The sequence below is a fragment of the Entelurus aequoreus genome, linkage group LG19, assembly GCF_033978785.1.
Source record: "Entelurus aequoreus isolate RoL-2023_Sb linkage group LG19, RoL_Eaeq_v1.1, whole genome shotgun sequence".
In the NCBI taxonomy this organism is placed as follows: Eukaryota; Metazoa; Chordata; class Actinopteri; order Syngnathiformes; family Syngnathidae; genus Entelurus; species Entelurus aequoreus.
In genome coordinates, this window is record NC_084749.1 from 16,462,945 (window position 1) to 16,482,108 (window position 19,164).

General features: G+C 38.9%; 1 long non-coding RNA gene across 1 annotated transcript in view; it reads right to left on the bottom strand.

Annotated features, from left to right (window-relative positions):
- LOC133635164 (uncharacterized) overlaps window positions 1-19,164 on the bottom strand; it is a 441,774-nt gene that overhangs the window by 351,201 nt on the left and 71,409 nt on the right. The window contains exon 3 of the long non-coding RNA XR_009822026.1: window positions 12,062-12,144. This is a non-coding gene — a long non-coding RNA (uncharacterized LOC133635164). The remainder of the gene's footprint in view (window positions 1-12,061; window positions 12,145-19,164) is intronic.

The window sequence follows — 19,164 nt, forward strand, 5'->3', positions numbered from 1 at the left end:
GGGGTACATGAGCACATATACACAATTCACTGTAAATTAGCGACACCTCTGACAACACAACAGCAGTCGTTATGATGGTGTACTTGTGCACATGTACACAATCTACTGCAAATGAGTGACACCTCTGCCAAAACAACAACAGCAGCTGTTAGGATGGCGTACTTATGCACATACACACAATGCGCTGCAAAGGAGCGACACCTTCACCAATACAACATCAGTCGATAGGATGGTGTACCTGTGCACATTTACACAATACACTGCAAAGGAGCAACACCTCTGCCAATACAACAGCAGTTGATACGATGGGGTACTTGAGCACATATACACAATTCACTGTAAATTAGCGACACCTCTGACAACACAACAGCAGTCGTTATGATGGTGTACTTGTGCACATGTACACAATCTACTGCAAATGAGCGACACCTCTGCCAAAACAACAACAGCAGCTGTTAGGATGGCGTACTTATGCACATACACACAATGCGCTGCAAAGGAGCGACACCTTCACCAATACAACATCAGTCGATAGGATGGTGTACCTGTGCACATTTACACAATACACTGCAAAGGAGCAACACCTCTGCCAATACAACAGCAGTTGATAACATGGTGTATTTCAGCACATATACACAATTCACTGTGAATTAGCGACACCTCTGACAACAAAACAGCAGTCGTTATGATGTGTACTTGTGCACATGTACACAATCTACTGCAAAGGAGTGGCACCTTCACCAATACAACATCAGTCGATAGGATGGTGTACCTGTGCACATTTACACAATACACTGCAAAGGAGCAACACCTCTGCCAATACAACAGCAGTTGATAACATGGTGTATTTCAGCACATATACACAATTCACTGTGAATTAGCGACACCTCTGACAACAAAACAGCAGTCGTTATGATGTGTACTTGTGCACATGTACACAATCTACTGCAAAGGAGTGGCACCTTCACCAATACAACATCAGTCGATAGGATGGTGTACCTGTGCACATTTACACAATACACTGCAAAGGAGCAACACCTCTGCCAATATAACAGCAGTTGATAATATGGTGTATTTGAGCACATATACACAATTCACTGTGAATTAGCGACACCTCTGACAACAAAACAGCAGTCGTTATGTGTACTTGTGCACATGTACACAATCTACTGCAAAGGAGTGGCACCTTCACCAATACAACATCAGTCGATAGGATGGTGTACCTGTGCACATTTACACAATACACTGCAAAGGAGCAACATCTCTGCCAATACAACAGCAGTTGATAAGATGGTGCACTTGAGCACATATACACAATTCACTGTAGATTAGCGACACTCCTGACAACACAACAGCAGTCGTTATGATGGTGTACTTGTGCAAATATACACAATCTATTGCAAATGAGCGACACCTCTGCCAAAACAACAGCAGCCATAAGGATGGTGTACTTCTTCACATACACACAATGTACTGCAAAGGAGTGACACCTCCATCAACACAACAGCAGTAAATAGGATGGTGTACCTGTGCACATATACACAATGTACTGCAAATAAATGACACCTGCCAATGCCACAGCAGTCGATAGGATGGTGTACTTGTGCACATGTACACAATGTACTGCAAATGAGAGACACCTCTGACAACACAACAATAAGTCATTATAATGGTGTACATGTGGTTGTGTACACAATTTACTGCAACTGTTTGACACCTGTTACAACACACATCAGTCAATATGATGGTGTACCTGTGCACATTTACACAATATACTGCAAAGGAGCATTCTGAGTTGATAATGAGGTGTACTTGAGCACATATACACAATTCACTGCAAATTAGCGACACCGCTGACAACACAACAGCAGACGTTAGGGTGGTGTACTTGTGTACATGCACACGGTGTACTGCAAAGGAGCAAAACCTCTGCCAATACAGCAGCAGTCAATAGGATGGTGTACCTGTGCACATACACACAATGTACTGCAAATAAGCAACACCTCCGCCAACACAACAGAAGCCAATAGGACGGTGTGCCTTTGATTATATACACAATGTGCTGCTAATGAGCGACACCTCCATCAATACAACACCAGTCAATAGAATGTTGAATTTGTGCGCAAACGAGTGACGACTCTGCCAACACATTAGCAGTTGTCAGGATGGTGTATTTGTGCACATACACAATTCACAGCAAATGAGCGACACCGCTGCCAAGGCAACAGCAGTCGTCAGGATTGTGTATTGGTGCACATACACTGTATATAATGTACAAGCCAGTCTTCCACGACTCACACACTTAATGTGAAGCAGTTGTCCTGCATCAATGGAGGTGCAGACTGGCTTTCATCTTGCTGGCCAGTGAACGGCCGGTTAATTTCTGCATGTGTTCATTTCCTGACAGTCCATTCGACTCGGAATACAGCGGTGATGCTAATCATGAAATTGGAGGAAACCCAGCATCCCTTTTGTGACACAACCACCAATCAAGAGGGAATTATAAACAAAAAAGGCAGTGAGTAAATATTCCCTGCTATTGCTAATCCCCCCCGCACAATAATGAAACACGAAATTAATGGTATTTTCTTAAAACACGTTTCGTTTAGTTCAAACGGTGCATTGGCCGACTGGATACACATTTTAATTAACAATCAGACTACATGCTTTTTGTTTCTACAGCATTTCATGTCATGCTCAGCTGTCTTTGCCAGACGTGTAAAAAAAAAAAAAAGCTGCTTGGCAAACCTTAAGAGAAGTTGTTTTCAAGCAGTCGCAACATTATCCCAATTTAATGCAAATTAATTTCATTCAGTTCACGTCTGTGCAAAACGGCGAAAACAAAGGAACGTGCACAAGAGCAAACAAATGATTTATGACTATTTTACTCATGGTTAAAACAACAAAAGTGTGCAGGGAACGTGACGAGGGTCGTGCTTATTTTATGCGTTTATTCCTCGCCCTTGAAGTTTCAATTAATTGGACATTTTGAAGACGGCCTCTTAAAAAGTCTTATTGTTTTAATTCTTTTTTAATGCTAATCACGTAATTGTTGTATGACAGCAGTAGGGAGGCCTAAAAAGATGGTTTTATCAAAGCTTTTCAGGCAAAGTGTGGACAGCACAATTCTGTACCACTAATATATCAAAAAATGGATACAAACAATGTATGCAACTTTACTGATAACATTTACCTGCTAATTTATTGCAGAAATGCTAAGAAATGATTGATTATGCAAATGTGAGGATACCAAATTCACAATTGGGTGCCTGGAGTGAAATATGTTATTGATGGAGTTATTTCCCTTAATTGTCCAATCAGAAAACATGAAATGAAAACAACTCCAATTCCTGAAAATACATTTTAAGGTTTTTTTTGTATTATGATTTGTTCGATTATTTGATTTGTACAATGATGATTCGTACCGTTTTTTAAATCGCGCCTCGGTTTACTTCCTTACTGGGCGCTGACGGGTCTTCCTGATCTGTCTACCCCTCTGTTCTCGGACTGAAAACACATTTTGTTGTACTTTTTTAAGTACAATCACAAAAAATATTTTATTGTATTATTTTCCATTCAATTTGGGTAACGTATGGCCAAACATTCTTTGTAATAAACTAGTCTGTTTGCATGCGTAGGATTCAGCGGAACTTTTAACTTTGTGCGAACCCTGCTGCACCCTTGGGGCCAAATTAAGTTGCGAGTGTTAACACTTTGATAAAGAAGGTGAGAAACACATTCAATTCAGGAAATAACTTGTAGACAATTTTGCAGGTAGCAATATTGTGACCCCCCCCCCCCCCCCCCCCCGCTTCGATTATACATGTAATTAATTAATAAATACACACACATACATATATATATATATATATATATATATATATATATATATATATATATATATATATATATATATATATATATATATATATATATATATATAGAGTATATATATATATATATATACACACATATATATATACATACATATATACATACATACATACATACATACATACATACATGTATATATATATATATATACATACATATACATATATATATATACATACATATGTGTGTATTAATGTGTATATATGTGTGTGTGTATGTGTATGTATTTATATATGTATAAATATATATACATGTATACATATATATACACACATATATAAATATACATATACACTGTATATTGTAAATTATACCGGTGTTTGTGAGTTAGTTAGTTAGCAACGTAACTCAAAACGTTAAGAGTCGTATTTTGATTAAATTGTCAAGAAATGTCAGAATTCTGAAATTCTGCTGGTGATCGGGATCACTGTCTGGATTGTAGATTGTTTTTTTAAACAATTTTTTAGTAATGTGAGATGGGGCCTGGCCATATGAATCCCCTTACTAATGTAAGTATCACATTTCTAAAACAAACTACTGCCCCATTATTAAAAATAATAATAAAAATCACAATAAGCACAGAGAATTCTACATAAACACAGTTAAAATGCATATAAATAGTGCAAAAAAACTAAAGGTAAAAGATTGAAAATAGTAAAAATCACAATAAATATATAACATTCTATATATAAAACAGATCAAAATGGATACAAAGAAAAATATAAACAAATGCCCATACATATTTCCAGTTTTTAAAGAAGATTTAAGAAGTATTGAGATGTTGCCGCACTATGAAATGTGTTTTGTGTTCATATTTTTGGGTGTCTTGAACTGCCTCACTGGTTTTAAACGATTTTTTATGGGGGGAAAAAAAAATTGCTCCGGTTTTTGTACGATTCACAGCAGATAGATGGATTCAGTTTTGTGAACCGCCAGTAAAACGATGATGATCCTAATCGTAACTCCTTCAGCACCTGTGGCGGCCGTTAAATTGCATTACACTTTTTGTCTCATTGTTGAAACCTAAGGTCGAGAGTCACCTCTCCTCGAAATAATGGATTTTTCCCCTTTTCCGATGCACCCTTTTTGCAGCCGTGTGCTCTGATTATGCAGCTCCTGGCAGCAACAGCTTTGGCCTCCAGATGCTATCGCCAATGTGACTTCAAGGGAAGAAACAAACTAATATAATGATAAGGCGTGTAGGAGAAGCCCAAAAGGTGCGGAATAAAATTATCATATCTGCTTAAATCGGCGCCCTTGCCGCAGCTCATAGACCGCCATGAACCGACGGATTCCCAACAACCCCATGCAGTCTTCTTTCATCCCTTCACAAGTCTGCTAAGGGTGATATATCTCGAGTGCGCAGATCACAGTGGTGCCTGATTATCAGTCAGCAAGCCATGAATAATGAAAACAATGTTCTACACTTTGCCTCAGAGCCTTATTTGGTAGTCTTCTCCCACCAGGGCTTCCATATGTGGCCCTTTTATCCAAGGACAGCACAGAGCGAGTTTTATGTAGTCGACTTGTTTTTTTTAGGGAGGAGGCAGAATGACAAGTGACTGTGCTAAGTCATCCGCTTCCAACTTTCAATCCGAGGAGAGGAATTCTGGGGAAAGAGCATTAAATTGTCTTATCATGTGGGCTGCCGCGTGCTGCACACAATCAAGATAAATGCTGCATCAGTGACTCGAGTGCATGTGTGGGAATGAACGCGCGCACGTGGAGGCTTATTGATAAAAATAAGGTCATTCGGAGTACGGATTTTGCACGTAATGAATGTGAAAAATGGGATTGTGTTCAGGTTTCTGGAGCAGTGAGCAAGAAAGAGTTCCTGGTTTGAGCTGAGGGGGTAAACGCTGACAACATTCGGACTTGATTCATGGTTCTGCACCTAAAAATGATGTTGATTAAATTATTGTAATCGTAATTAGAGATGTCCGATAATATCGGCCGATAAATGCTTTAAAATGTAGTATCGGAAATTATCGGTATCAGTTTCAAAAAGTAAAATTAATGACTTTTTAAAACGCCGCTGTAAGGAGCGGTACCCATCCATCCATCTTCTTCCGCTTATCCGAGGTCGGGTCGCGGGGGCAGCAGCCTAAGCAGGGAAACCCAGACTTCCCTCTCCCCAGCCACTTCGTCTAGCTCTTCCCGGGGGATCCCGAGGCGTTCCCAGGCCAGCCGGGAGACATAGTCTTCCCAATGTGTCCTGGGTCTTCCCCGTGGCCTCCTACCGGTCGGACGTGCCCTAAACACCTCCCTAGGGAGGCGTTCGGGTGGCATCCTGACCAGATGCCCGAACCACCTCATCTGGCTCCTCTCGATGTGGAGGAGCAGCGGCTTTACTTTGAGCTCCCCCCGGATGGCAGAGCTTCTCACCCTATCTCTAAGGGAGAGCCCCGCCACCCGGTAAAACACGGACGTAGGGCATACTTGCCAACCCTCCCGATTTTCCCGGGAGACTCCCGAATTTCAGTGCCCCTCCCGAAAACCTCCCGGGGCAACCATTCTCCCGAATTTCTCCCGATTTCCACCCGGACAACAATATTGGGGGCGTGCCTTAAAGGCACTGCCTTTAGCGTCCCCCTACAACCTGTCCTCAGGTCCGCTTTTCCTCCATACAAACAGCGTGCCGGCCCAGTCACATAATATCTGCAGCTTTTACACACACATAAGTGAATGCAATGCACACTTGATCAACAGCCATACAGGTCACACTGAGGGTGGCGGTATAAACAACTTTAGCACTGTTACAAATATGCGCCACACTGTGAACCCACACCAAACAAGAATGACAAACACATTTCGGGAGAACATCCGCACCGTAACACAACATAAACACAACAGAACAAATACCCAGAACCCCTTGCAGCACTAACTCTTCCGGGATGCTACAATATACACCCCCCCCCCCCTAACCCCCCCATCTCCCGAATTCGGAGGTCTCAAGGTTGTCAAGTATGCTCTAGTATACTCTGGAGTGAAGCTGTGTACCTTCATTGTTTTTGTAGCTATTAGAGATGCGCGGTTTGCGGACACAACCGCGGAGTCCGCGGATAATCCGCGGGTCGGGCGAATGCATGACGAAAAAAATAGATTTTGAATAGATTCGGGCGGGTGGCGGTTGAACCAATTCGGAAATATATATACATAGTTAAATGTTGTTACCCACATACGAAAAACAAGCAGCACTCTTTGAAACAGGCAATTATTCATCAGGCACTGCTGCAGCTGTCACGCCAAATTTCTTCTCCCCCCCCCATTTACTTCCGGGGCTGCGTCCAATAAAGTCACAAAGTTGCCGGGGGTCCTTAACCGGCACGCGAGTGTCCTGTTTCGCGCCTGTACAAAAAAAAACAATAATCGATTTCTTCAGAATCCAGCAGCTGTCAAAGACGAAGTATCCTTCCAGCGACGGGCAGTCAAAGCCGAAGTGCTATCGATCGCTGTCAATGACGTAAGAGGAAACATGACCACGGAAGTAAATGGGGGGGGGGGGGGGGGGGGGGGGGGGGGAGAAATTTGGCGTGACACAGCACACCACAACACAACACAACAGAAGAAGAAGAAGACAAAAATAAAAAGATGGCAAAGCCGGCAGCAAACGTGGTACGCGACAAACTAAAAAAGGGAATACTAAAGACCAGGGGGAAAAAAAAAAACAATAATAGTCAACACTTTCTTAATGGAAATGACAATACTATTATAATAATGATAAATAATATTATCACGCATTAATATCTCTTAGCCTCTAATGCGTGGCCAAGAGATATTAATGTGTGGCACGCATTGAATGTCTCTGCTGCATTGGATCAGTCTCCTTTCTCACCTCACTAATGCCTTGCATCGTCTATATTAGATATATAACAACAGGTGGGTGGCGGGCGGTTGTGGTTTTGATAAAATGTCAGTTCGGGTGGATGGCGGGTGGATGACGACTTTTGTGATGCGGTTGCAGATGAAATAATTGCCATCTCTAGTAGCTATTGTTTTGAGGCATGTTTAAAAAAATAATAATAATAATGCACTTTGTGAAAGTCAACGTATAGTATTTCCCATAGTTGTAGTGGGTATCAGGATTATAAATTCCAAGCTGCTGTTTTGAGGCATGTTAAAAAAAATAATGCACTTTGTGACTTCAATAATAAATATGGCAGTGCCATGTCGGCACTTTTTTCCATAACTGGAGTTAAAGTTGTTCTCTTATTTCGGAAAACCTTGTTATTGATTGATTGATTGAAACTTGTATTAGTAGATTGCACAGTATAGTACATATTCCGTACAATTGACCACTAAATGGTAACACCCGAATAAGTTTTTCAACTTGTTTAAGTCGGGGTCCACGTTAATCAATTCATGGTAAAGTTACATTGTTTGATGCATCCGGCGGGGCATCACAACAAAATTAGGCATAATAATGTGTTAATTCCACGACTGTATATATCGGTTGATATCGTAATCGGTAATTAAGAGTTGGACAATATCGGAATATCGGATATCAGCAAAAAAGCCATTATCGGACATCTCTAGTTATTATTTATTTAACATATACACCTAGGTTTAGGTCAGGCTGATTAAAAAAATAAGTAGCAACCAAATATACCGCCTAAGAAGGGACTCATAAATAACTGATGAAAAAAGTATTTACATACAATTTTGTTGGGCTAAAATAAACTAATGTTAGAAGTTAGTACCAAAACAACCGATTTTATAACAGGATTGTACAGCAATAATTTGTTTCCCCTTATCATAAAACCTACCAGAATAACAGTAGACTTTGCCACACTGATAGATAACATTTTCACCAATCAACCAGAGAATCAAATAACAGCAGGACTACTACTCAATGACATAAGTGATCATCTACCTGTATTCAGTATTTTCCACAATTTCTTTGATCAGAGAGGGACCAAAAAAGCAGTTCAATATAGATTCGTTAGACATCAAATGCCAGAAACTATGGCAGCATTCAAGTCTGAGTTATGTGCTCCACAGACCCGGATGAGGCATACGAACATTTTCTCAACATTTTCATAACACTGTATGATAAGCACTGTCCAATGAAAAAACATTACATTAAGGACAGCACTGTTAAGGACAAACCGTGGATCACAAAGGGACTATTGAAAGAAAAATGATCTTTACAGAAGACATTTAAAGCACAGAACCAAAGAAACTGAACACAAATATAAAACGTATAAAAATAAGTTAACACAAATAATAAAGCACAGCAAAAGAACATATTACTGTAACCTATTAGAACAACATAAAAATAGCATCCAGGGTACGTGGAAAGTTTTGAATGGTATCATTAAAAAAAACATGACAAATAAGGAACATCCAAGCTATTTCATAGAAAATAATCAAACTATAAATGACTCTAAGGAAATAACGGATGCTTTTAACACCTTCTTTGTGAACGTTGGACCTAATTTAGCAAATGAAATTCTACAACCCGAAAACAGTGTCAAATTTAATGAACATACCATACAAAGCAACTTAGAATCGCTTTTTATTTCCCCCGTTCATGAAAGTGAAATCACAGAAATTGTAAATTCTCAGGAAAACAAGAAGTCAACAGACTGCTGTGAGTTGGACTTTTCTCTGATCAAGGAAATTGTTGATTTTATAGCCGTTCCCTTCACTTATGTATGTAATATTTCTTTTATAAAAGGTGTTTTCCCAAAGAAAATGAAAACGGAAAAAGTTATTCCCATCTTCAAAAGTGGAGATAAGCATCAGTTCACCAACTATAGGCCTATTTCTATACTCTCACAATTTTCAAAAATCCTTGAAAAATTATTTGTGTCAAGATTAGACAGTTTTATTGATAAGCATCACTTGCTAAGTGAACACCAATACGGTTTTCGACCAAACAGGTCCTCTTCCATGGCAGTGATGGAACTAGTTGAGGAGGTAACCACTGCAATTGATGAGAGGGAGTTTGTTGTTGGCGTTTTTATTGACCTGAGCAAGGCCTTTGACACCATCGATCATACATTGTTTTTAAACAAAATGCAGAGGTATGGTTTTAGAGGTCTTGCTCATGATTGGTTGAAGAGTTATCTTGGTGGCAGAGAACAGTACGTGCATATGAATAATGTAGATTCAGATAAAAAGATTATAACACATGGAGTTCCCCAAGGTTCTGTACTGGGACCAAAATTGTTTTTATTGTACATTAATGATATCTGTAAAATCTTTAAAAAACTCAACTGTATTCTCTTTGCTGATGATACAAGTCTGTACTGTTCTGGGCAAGACCTTGGCCAACTCTTAGGGACTGTAGAGAGTGAACTCCACATACTAAAGCAATGGTTTGATGTCAATAAACTATCAATCAACCTAAATAAAACAAAATATATAATTTTTGGAAATAGGAAAAATAACAAACAGTGTCATATAAGAATTGATGATATGGAGATAGAAAGGGTGTATTCAACAAAATTTTTGGGAATCCATATAGATGATAAATTAAATTGGAAACTGCACATAAATATACTTAAGACAAAGATGGCAAAAAATATTGCTATGTTACATAAAATCAAAAACTCTGTAAATCAAAAGGCTCTTATCATGTTATATAATTCTTTTGTACGCCCTTATCTTAATTATTGTGTCAAAATCTGGGGTAACAATTACAAAACAAACATTAAATCTATATTCTTACTTCGAAAGAAAGCGATTAGAATTGTAAATTATGCAGATTATCATGACCATACCAATGCTCTGTTTATTAAATTAAAAACATTAAAACTGCACGATCTTGTTGACCTCAACGCTGCTATTGTGACGTACAAAGCTCATAACCACATGCTGCCTGGATGTCTACAGGAGAGGTTCAAACCCAGAGAAAATCCCTATGACCTCAGAGGTTCAGCTGTCTTCCAGAAAGCTAAGATAAGAACAAGCTTAAAAAGTAGATGTGTTTCTGTCAGGGGGGTTCAACTTTGGAACAGCTTGGATAATTCCTTAAAATGTTCCAGTTCTATTCACACATTTAAAAAACACTTTAAGACTAATGTCTTGAAAAAATATATCACTCTTGAATCAACACAGTAGCTAATACTATGATCAATGTTAATTCAAATACTAAATGTGGGTTATAAATAATAATGGAAGTACAATTGTTTGTATATAGTATATAAATTGGTACAAAGGTTTAACATGTCTACAAGGATATTTCACATGCCTTTACTGTGTATATAATTGAACTGTGTTTATGTTATGTATAATGTGTATTTATAATATGTTGTACAAAGGACATTTAATAATTTTCGGAAGTTTATTTTGTACTTGACATTGTTTATAGGGTTAGGCGCAATAAGTGTTCAACTTCAGCCTAAACCCTTTCGGTCTGCAACATTTTCATTTTCAATTTATGAATGTAAAACTGTTTGTTTATTTTGTTGACGATTGACCGAAGAATAATAAACTTGAAAGTTGCCGCAGTAGTAAACAGTAGGGAAGCAACAATGCTTGGTAATAATCCTGCACGGAACAATCCGCCTTTATTGACCGTGATCCTGCGTGTGTCTGTGAATGTGTAGGTAGGTAGGTCTTTACTGTCATTGCACAAGTACAACAAAACTTTGTTTTCAGCACAAACCCATTCAAGATTAGACAAACAAACAGTGTACAGGGTTACAGAACAGGAACGCCGATTGGTCGCCACAAGGCGCCCCGTAAAAGATGGGAAAAAGGTCAACACTGGTGGAGGATGAGTAAAAAAAATACTATCTAGACTCGGCTTCTAAGGGGGCCCAGTCTGGAGTGGGGAAAAAAACACCGTAGAAAAGCACATATACATATTACAATATACATCTCGAGACTTGCAACAGAGGGGAGGGAGTGGGGGCTATGGTGGCAGGCTGCAGCTCTTCAAGCACTGCCCAGCCGTTAATCACCCCTCAGGGGTTACGCGTCAAGGGCTTTGGATGGGGCGTGGGGTATATGTGTGTGGTGTATATTTTTTGTGGATGCATGTGTGTGTGTAAGCCTGCCGCGTGTCTCTGTTCCGCGGCCTTGGTGTTCTTGTCAGTCAGTCCAAAGTCAACAACAACAGGTGTGTGTCCAATCAGAGACAAGAAGGGAGTTTGTTGTGTCTTCGCCTCACGTGTGTGTTTGTGTACGTTTGCATGTGTCGGTGTGTGTGCACTACCTCCCGTTCCATCGTCGTGAAAGTCAGTCTCCTCACGACGAAATGAATGTCCAATCAGCGTTGTTCCACTTCCTGTTACACAGCTGAAAGTGCAGCACAGAAGAACAAAATAAAGAAATATGACTAACACTAGCATAAAAGTTGAAACACAACATTTAAAAAGAAGCAGCGACTTTAGTTTCACTCTCTGCTGCAGATCACCAGTAATTCTGCCTTGAATGCGGACTTGCAGGCACTCAGAACGTCTATGTGACTGTATTGGTCCCGACCGGGAGAATCAACACACCCACTAATTTAATCAGAAAAGGCATTTTTATATATAAATATTTTTTAAGCAGACTTTTTGTTTATGTGTCTGCAAACATTCCACTCCTCTGATATAACATGTACTAAAAAAAACTTGTATCTGTTGTTGGACTAACAAGCACAACCGGTATAAAAACAACAACCCTGCAGACAGACACTTTGTTATTTTTGTTAGTTTGTGGATAAAAAAAAACCTAAACACATTTTGTTCCTGAAATAATCATTAAACTTGTTTTATGTGCTGGAACACATTATTCCACAGTACCTCAAATTCAAACTGCACTTTTTCATTCAATATAAGATACAGAATTTGAGTTTTAAGAACTCCACAATCTGGGTCACGGCCTGCAGTTTGCCAAAGCACTGGTGAGCAGGGCCGGCCCGTGGCATAGGCCGTATAGGCAAATGCTAAGTGCCACAAATGTTGGAGGAAAAAAAAAAAAAAAAAAAAGTTGGTATTATTATTTCTAAATACAAAAAATAATCCCACGTTAATTAAAATGCAAAGTAAAGCCTATTTAATAGAAATATTATTTGTTACAACATTACGCGCCCCCCAACCCCCCCCCCCCCCCCCCCCCCCCCGCACGGTGCGCCCCCTCCCTTCCCGTATCATGACTCTTTTTGGACGTCACCACATCAAAAAACCACACAAGATGTCAAAACGGCCAAAACTGTCAGGTGCCCAGGGAAGAAAAAATAGAAAAGAAGAGGAGGAGAAACGAGAAAAAGACAGAGGGTAGCAGGTAGGTAATGTTAGCCTACATGAAATTATTTGTCTGTTACAGAATGTGATAGTAACCTGGCTTTAAGCTAATGTTACATGATTCGGCAATTGCTAATCAATAAATAGCTAGTTCTGTTTTAACGTCGGGTTGATATTGTGGAGGGGGCTAAATTGTTATGGAAAATAATAATGTAACGGTAGGTAATTACAGTACTCCCTGGTGTACAGTAATTTGTAAGTCATTCTAGTTAATGCAATATTAAAAAGCACAAATAGAGAACTCTGTAGGATCCCCTTTTTTTGTAATATAGTTGTGAAAGTCATACTGGTTTGATATCTTGTTTTGTGCAGTGCCTTATTTATATTGTATTTTTAATTTATTTTATGCAACTTGTTGACATGTTTTATTTTGTGTTTATGTATGTAAAAAATATTGTATTTCATATATTCATTTTTTATTTTTTGTATTCATTTATTTATTCTTTTTTTTTTTATCTTGTTAACTATTCTGATTGTTAATTTGCTTTCTTTAAGTAAAAAAAAAGGTCAAAGACAAAGCTATTCGGTTTCTTGTGAGTATATACACTTCACTGCCGATGTGGGGGGGCGCCACCTAAAATCTTGCCTAGGGCGCCAGATTGGTTAGGGCCAGGCCTGCTGGTGAGAAGCGCTGATGTATACAAGTCATCAAATAATACAAATAACAATTTACCATTTGAAAGTGTGTAGTAAATGTTAACTTGAAATAAAAGTCTTATAGTAGTTACTGCACCAATTATATTTTGTTTACTGCAGAATGTCTGCGATGACAAGCAAACAAACAAAATAACTTTGAGAGGGAAAAAAGTTGTTTTCTTTACACCAACAAAACGTACTGAAAAAGAAGCAAAATTGTGGCTCTAAAACCAGGTACGGACCGTAGCACCTCTCGTAAACACAAATATAAATAAATAAATACAAAATGCCAGTGGTCAGCATATACCCTATTTTTCGGACTATAAGTCGCAGTTTTTTTCATAGTTTGGCCGGGGGTGCGACTTATACTCAGGAGCGACTTGTGTGTGAAATTATTAACACATTACCGTAAAATATCAAATAATATTATTTAGCTCATTCACGCAAAAGACTAGACGTATAAGATTTCATGGGATTTAGCAAATAGGAGTGACAGATGGTTTGGTAAACGTATAGCATGTTCTATATGTTATAGTTATTTGAATGACTCTTACCATAATATGTTACGTTAACATACCAGGCACGTTCTCAGTTGGTTATTTATGCCTCATATAACGTACACTTATTCAGCCTGTTGTTCACTATTCTTTATTTATTTAAAAACGCCTTTCAAATGTCTATTCTTGGTGTTGGGTTTTATCAAATAAACTTCCCCAAAAAATTCGACTTATACTCCAGTGCGACTTATATATGTCTTTTTCCTTCTTTATTATGCATTTTCGGCCGGTGCGACTTATACTCCGAAAAATACGGTAGTGCCTAGATCAAACATGGCGGAAATGTCTGTTCCAAAATACTGCAGTAGTAAACAGTAGGGATGCGGTAATCTTGCACAATCCGCTTTAATAAACATAATAAAAGTTTTTAAAAAAGTGATCAGATGATATGAAAAAATTAATCGTGATAATTGTGTTGCCATATTGCCCAGCCCTAGTCTACAGACTCTGTAGTGATTTGGTTGCACTTAATTGATCATATTAATTTGTATTTATATTATTTCTATGTTAAAAATCAACAATAAAAATAGCAGGTGAACCTGCTGTTAATTCAACCTGAAAATATGTTGGTTGCACTTGAATCAAATAGGATGTGGAATTGTTGTTTACGTGCCTGTTTGTATCCATAATTCATGTAAACATATTTCCCTTACAAAAAAATAACAGGAATATAGCAAAATTCACATGCAGTGTCCAGTGTATTTATTTCACAGTCACACTGGTATTTTTTTATTTTTTTGCTAAAAAGATACAGAATAGATTTGAACTCATTGATTCGTTCCGGACCGTATCATTCCGATTAAACCAACATCGTCCCTGAATCGTATCGGCAATCACAAATTCTGAATCGAATCGTTGTTAAAACTAATCGTTACATCCCTAATAATTATTAGTAGAGATGTCCGATAATGGCTTTTTTGCCGATATCCGATATTGTCCAACTCTTAATTACAGATTCCGATATCAACCGATACCGATGTATACAGTCGTGGAATTAACACATTATTATGCCTAATTTTGTTGTGATGCCCCGCTGGATGCATTAAACAATGTAACAAGGTTTTCCAAAATAAATCAACTCAAGTTATGGAAAAAAATGCCAACATGGCACTGCCATATTTATTATTGAAGTCACAAAGTGCATTATTTTTTTTAACATGCCTCAAAACAGCAGCTTGGAATTTGTTGAGGTTTTGGGGGAGAGGGGGGTTGGCGGGATAGAGGTGGGTGGGGTTTGGTGGTAGCGGCGGGTGTATATTGTAGCGTCCCGGAAGAGTTAGTGCTGCAAGGGGTTCTGGGTATTTGTTCTGTTGTGTTTGTGTTGTGTTACGGTGCGGATGTTCTCCCGAAATGTGTTTGTCATTCTTGTTTGGTGTGGGTTCACAGTGTGGCGCATATTTGTGACAGTGTTAAAGTTGTTTATACGGCTACCCTCAGTGTGACCTGTATGGCTGTTGACCAAGTATGCTTGCATTCACTTGTGTGTGTGAAAAGCCGTAGATATTATGTGATTGGGCCGGCACGCAAAGGCAGTGCCTTTAAGGTTTATTGGCGCTCTGTACTTCTCCCTACGTCCGTGTACACAGCGGCGTTTTAAAAAGTCATAAATTTTACTTTTTGAAACAGATACCGATAATTTTGAAACCGATACTAATAATTTCTGATATTACATTTTAAAGCATTTATCGACCGATATCCGATATTATCGGACATCCCTAATTATTAGTATTATGAAATGGTGTGCTGGAGATAGTTTTTTTGTTCCATTGTTCCAATATTAGTTGGTTCATGGAGCAAGAACAATCCTTGGTCCATGAATTTAGTTTAGTTTAGTCTTTACTTTGAAGGGACAATGCATGAATTTACCAATCTGAACAGTTTTGTGGAAATTAGCCAAGGTTTTTATATGCAATCCTGCAATAGCGCATACAAACGAGCACACACACACATGCATAAACCATTTTTTTTCTGACTTGTGTCAAAGGTTGAGCCTTAGGGGGTTTGTGCACACAGACACACTAACTTTTTCCATATTACCACTTGATTCATACAATTGTCTTTGGCAGTCAGCGCCTCCTATTGAATCCAAAGAATTAGATGACGCAGTAGCGTGCTGGCGAGATGCTAGCGAGCAGGTGTTGCATTGACCTCCCACCACATAAACACACCAAGGCGCCTCGACACCAAGGTCACACGGGCCATCAATTCTGTTTGTAGCGAGCACCTGAAGGCGTGACTGATGTTGAGGTTAATCAGTGGCACAGGAAGACATGTGGCTGAGGAGGACACACGAAAAGGCAGCGTGTCGGAAATACAATCGCATTACATATATTTTTGATTTATTTAAAAAAGTATTTAACATTTTTATGCACAGTGACTGGTTGGCTATGTAATTATTATGGAGAAAAATGTTTTCTAGTATGCAAAGAAGTAAACCAATGTCTAATAAGAGCATGGACACTACCGTAAATTCCGGACTATTAGCTGCCTCTATTTTCCGACGCTTTGAACTAGAGATGTCCGATATTATCGGCCGATAAATGCTTTAAAATGTAATATCGGAAGTTATCGGTATCGGTTTCAAAAAATAAAATTCAGGACTTTTTCAAACGCCGCTGTACGGAGTGGTACACGGACGTAGGGAGAAGTACAGAGCGCCAATAAACCTTAAAGGCACTGCCTTTGCGTGCCGGCCCAATCACATAATATCTACGACTTTTAACACACACAAGTGAATGCAAGGCATACTTGGTCAACAGCCATACAGGTCACACTGAGGGTGGCCATATAAACAACTTTAACACTGTTACAAATAAGCGCCACACTGTGAACCCACACCAAACAAGAATGACAAACACATTTCGGGAGAACATCCGCACCGTAACACAACATAAACACAACAGAACAAATACCCAGAACCCCTTGCAGCACTAACTCTTCCGGGACGCTACAATATACACCCCCCGCTATCGACTGTATATATCGGTATCGGTTGATATCGGAATCAGTAATTAAGAGTTGGACAATATCGGAATATCGGATATCGGCAAAAAAGCCATTATCGGACATCTCTATTAACAAAGGATCCTTTTTGTATTGTTTGAGTTTAAAAAATTCACCAAAACATCACCATGGAGTTATTTAATCTGTTTGGAGAGCTATCTTACGCAGCTTATGCTTTATACGTTGCCGTGGAAACAATAAAGGTATGTAAGTAAACATTTCCAAAATATTTCTGTGTAAATAACTCATTTTACAACGTATTAATCTGTGGCGTATAGTCCGGTGCAGCTATTATATGAAAAAATATGTTTTCTTCTAAAATGTAGTGGGTGCAGCTTTGATACAGATGCGCTCTATTGTCAATATTGGGTAACACTTTAGTATGGGGAACATATTCTAAGTAACAAAGACTTAATTTAGAGTTATTTGGACACTAGGGGAACATATAAGGGTTAAGGTTGGGGTTACCAATAAGCAATAATTCTGAGGTTATTGAGGAAAGACTCTTAGTTAATGGCTTACTGGTTGTATAATAAGGCCATGCAGAAGAAGGCATTAATAAGTACTTAATAATGACTAATTAAGAGCAAATATGTTACTATTTTGCATGTTAATAAGCAACTAATTATTGCTGAATATGTTACCCATACTAAAGTGTCACCCAATATTGTTATGTTTATTGAAGATGATAATGATGTAATGAGACACTAAATACATTAGTTGCAGTATGATATAACTTAAAGGCCTACTGAAAGCCACTACTACCAACCACGCAGTCTGATAGTTTGTATATCAATGATGAAATCTTAACATTGCAACACATGCCAATACAGCCGGGTTAACTTATAAAGTGCAATTTTAAAATTCCCGCCACACTTCCGGTTGAAAAACTCCTTTGGATATGATTTATGCGCGTGACGTCACAAAAGCAACGGAAGTGGTTGTACCCCATCGGACCCGATAGAAAAGCCTCTTGTTTTCTTTGACAAAATTCCACAGTATTCTGAATCTTTTGCAATTTGTTTAATGAACAATGGAGACTGCAAAGAAGAACGTTGTAGGTGGGATCGATCGGTGTCTTAGCGGCTAAGTACAATACTGTTAATATCCGTGATATTTGCATTAGTGTACTGTGTCTTTAAGGGTTTGGGGAACGCACATGCGCGAGTGAGTTGGCGGAGAACTTGAGTGTGTGTGATCGTGACTTTTGGCTAACAGCAGCTCGTGTATGTGTGTGCGTTACTTTTTGAACTACAACCAGTTACCACTTGTTAATAAAGCGATTGAGCAATTTGTTTAATGGACAATGGAGACTGCCAATAAGAAAGTTGGAGCCGGTGGAGCAGCGGACTACAGCAACACCAACACCAGGAGGTTGTGTTGTGTTTTGAGCAGGATAGCAGACGCACTACGGTGAGTCTAGCTTTGACTTCCAAACATTTGATCGCTTGCCCGTACGTGCGTGTCGATATGTGCATGTGACGTACGTAACTTTGGGGAAATATATGTTTCTTGCCGACTCTGATGGCGGCCGGGGTGTCGTCAAAAGCGTACAACGCCCGCCGCCGCATCTAAGTTAGCTACGCAGCTAGGTTAGCTTCTGTTTTTTTAGCTTCGCCAAGCGGAATATTATTAATCGTGTATTTACATGTTCATGGTTTAATAGTATTATTGATCTTCTGTCTATCCATCCAGTCAGGGTTTTTTTTATTTAGTTTCTATCTGCATTTGAGACTGATGCTATCGCGTTGGCTACGCAGCTAGGTTAGCTTCTGTTTTTTTAGCTTCGCCAAGCGGAATATTATTAATCGTGTATTTACATGTTCATGGTTTAA